Genomic DNA, 3,183 nt, shown 5'->3' on the forward strand with positions numbered 1-3,183 from the left:
CCTTTATGAAAGATTAGGTAATAATAATCTGAGGGCCAGCGTCAGGATATTTAACTATATTCCATTGATCTGAGGCCTGCCTTTATCTGAATATCATGGTATTTTGATTACTACAACTTTGTAGTTGGGTTTGAAGTTGGGGAAGGTGTTCCCTTCTTCTTTTTACCAAAGATTGCTTTAGCTCTTCATGGGAGTTTATTGTTGTGTATGAATTTCAAGAGTGTTTAATCTATTTCTTTGAAAAATGTTATGGTATCCTTATAGAATGTGCATTAAATCTTTATAGAGCTTTGGGTTGTATTGCCATTTTGACAGCGTTAAACCTCTCAATCCATGAGCATGGGATGTGATTCCATTTCCATATATACTCTCTTATTTCGTGAAGTAGTGTTTTGTAGGTTTTTTTTTTTGTATAGTGCCTTAACCTTTTTAGTTGATTCTAATATACTCGATTTTCTGAGGAATTATTGTGAATGGGATTGTTTTTTCTCTATCTCTTTTTTCTCTTTCATTATTAATATATGGGAAAGCCATGGAGTACCAGATATTGATTTTGTAATATGCTACGTTACTAAACAAATCTATCATTCCCAGGAGCTTTATTTGTAGATTCTTTGGGATTTTCTAAGTATAGTATCATGTCATCTCCAAATAGTAAAAGATTGAGTTCTTCCTTTTTTATCTGGATGCCCTTGATATCTTTTTTTTTTTACCGAAATCATATGGCAAATACTTCAAGTACAATGTTGAATAGGAGTGGTGAGAGTGGGTAACTTGTTTTGTGCCTGATAGTATTTTGGGATTCTAGTTCATTGATTTCTGCTCCAAGCCTTTAGTTTATCCCCGTTGATAATAATGCTTGCTGTGGGTTTGTGGTAATTTGCTTTGACTATATTGAGGAAAGTACTTTCAACTCCCATTTTGTTGAGAGTTTTTCATCATGAATAGGTGCTGGATCTCATCAAATGCTTTATCTACATCTACTGATATGATCATATGACTATATTTTATTGAGATGGTGTATTCTGTTGATTGACTAGAGAATGTTAAGCCATCCTTGCATCCCCAAGATAAACCAACTTGGTCATAGTGTGTGATCTTTTGTTGAGTTTCTGGATTCTCTTTGCTGGTATTTTCTTGAAAATCTGTGTATCTGTATTCATCAAGGAAATAAGTCTGTAATTTTCTTTTTTTGTGGTGTCTCTGTCTGATTTGAGTATTAGGTTGATCTTTGCCTCATAGAAACTATTTGGGAGTATTTTTGATTCTTCAATTTCCTAGAAAATCTTGAAAAAATGTTGGCAGCATTTCCTCTTTAAAGGTTTGAAATATTTCACAATTGAATCCATCTGGGCCAGGGAATCTGTTTTGGGGGATACTTTTGACCATCATTTCAATTACCTTGGTAGTGATAGGTTTAAGTATTCCAAATCTTCGTAGCTCAGCGTTGGGAGATAATCGGAATCCAAAAATTTATCAATTTATTCAATATTCTCTAATTTCCTGCTGCAAAGATTCTCAATATAATCTCTGATGATCCTGTGGATTTCTGTAGTTTCTATTAGGATATGCCTCTTTGCATTTCTGATTCGATTTATTAGAATTCTTTCTCTGTTAATTTGAGAGGCTTCTCGTGGTTTATTGATCTTATTTATTTTCTCAAAGAACCAGCTTTTGCTCTTATTGGTCTTTTGGATTGTATTTTGGGATTCTAGCTCATTGATGTCTGGTACAAGTTTTATTATTTCCTTCTTCCATCCTAGTTTGGACTACTTTTGTTGGTCATTTTCCAAAATCTTGAGCTCTAATTTATTCATGTAGGCCCTTTCTTTCTTCCTGATGAATTCTGGCAGAGCTATACTCTTTCCTCCTAACACTGCTTTTGCTGTGTCCCACAACTTCTGGTAGCTCGTGTCCACATTCTCATTTGTTTCTGGAAACTTTTTATTTCCTCTTTGATTTCTTCTCTAAGCCAAAAGTTGTACATTACTTCCCTTAAAGAAAATATTTTCTTGCTGAGCTTTAGTCTGTTTGATCTATTGAGAAGTGAAAAAGTAGTGTTGAAATCTCCAACTAGTATTGTGTTGCTATCAATGTTTTTCTTTAAGTCTATTAGAAGTTATTTTTAAGTATTTTGCTGGTCTGTCATTAGGAGCATCTACAGTGAGGAGGGTGAGTTCTTTCTGATGTACAGATCCCATGATCAGGAAGAAATGACTTCACTGTCTCTTATAACCTATAGCCTGAAGTCCATGTGGTCTGGTACTAGTATGGCTACTCCAGCTTTGTGGAGGTGTTCTTTTCTTTCTTGAAGAATTGTTTTCCAGCGTTTGTCTTTGATCCCATGGTTACTTTGATTGTTCAGAAGTGTTTCTTCAGGCAGCAGAAAGTTGGGTTCAGTTTTCTAATTCATCTTCCCATTCTGTGCCTCTGAACTGGCACATTTAGTCCATTGACATTGAGGAGATTGTTGTGATGGGGATTTATGCTATCTTTATGTAGAATTTTTGTACTTGTGGGGATTGTCTTAGCTTAAAGTCGCCCTGTTAATTCTTCTTGCAACAAAAATATGGATCACTTTACAAGTTTCCATGTCATCTCTGTGCAAGGACCATACTAATCTCTGTATCATTTCAATTTTAGTATATATGTTACGAAACATAGTAGGAGTTAATTTTTCCATATTTTTCTCTTCTGATTACTTTGAGTGCTGTCCTTACTCACTCCTATGGCAGACAGTGATTCCAAATCAAGGAATGTATTTCAAAGCAGCATGAATAGATAGATTTAGAACTTTAATGTCCCAGCAAGAAAAATATGGTTTTTACCATATTATCTTTTACCATACCCAAGACATCAGTTTTACAAAATAATTCTTGTGGAAGATGGTATATGAGTCTCGTTTAATGCCCTTCCCTGAACCTTCATTAAGACCATTAAACTACAGCCTTTTGCTATTCTCGCCTCAGTCCCGTGTACATCTCCATGAAAAGCTGGATGGTGTTGTCTGCAATTTGACCACCTTGAATGTAAGTAGGATTTTTCTCCTGAAGGAAGAGGTGAGGAGAATATTGATGATTTCATTCCACCTTATTACAAGTACAACTTGAATGGAAGGTGAGACTCATGAGGCTCCTGTAAAGGACAGATAAAGGGGTCTCAGTGAAGTTTAATGGCCAACAC

The 3,183-nt window shown here is 35.2% G+C and overlaps 1 pseudogene; it reads right to left on the reverse strand.

Annotated features, from left to right (window-relative positions):
- Positions 1 to 2,563: 2,563 nt before the first annotated feature.
- Positions 2,564 to 2,662, reverse strand: LOC130025926 (uncharacterized; annotated as a pseudogene).
- Between the last annotated feature and the right edge of the window lie 521 nt (positions 2,663 to 3,183).

Source organism: Sorex fumeus, unplaced genomic scaffold, assembly GCF_029834395.1.
Source record: "Sorex fumeus unplaced genomic scaffold, SorFum_2.1 ptg000032l, whole genome shotgun sequence".
NCBI classification, from domain to species: domain Eukaryota; kingdom Metazoa; phylum Chordata; class Mammalia; order Eulipotyphla; family Soricidae; genus Sorex; species Sorex fumeus.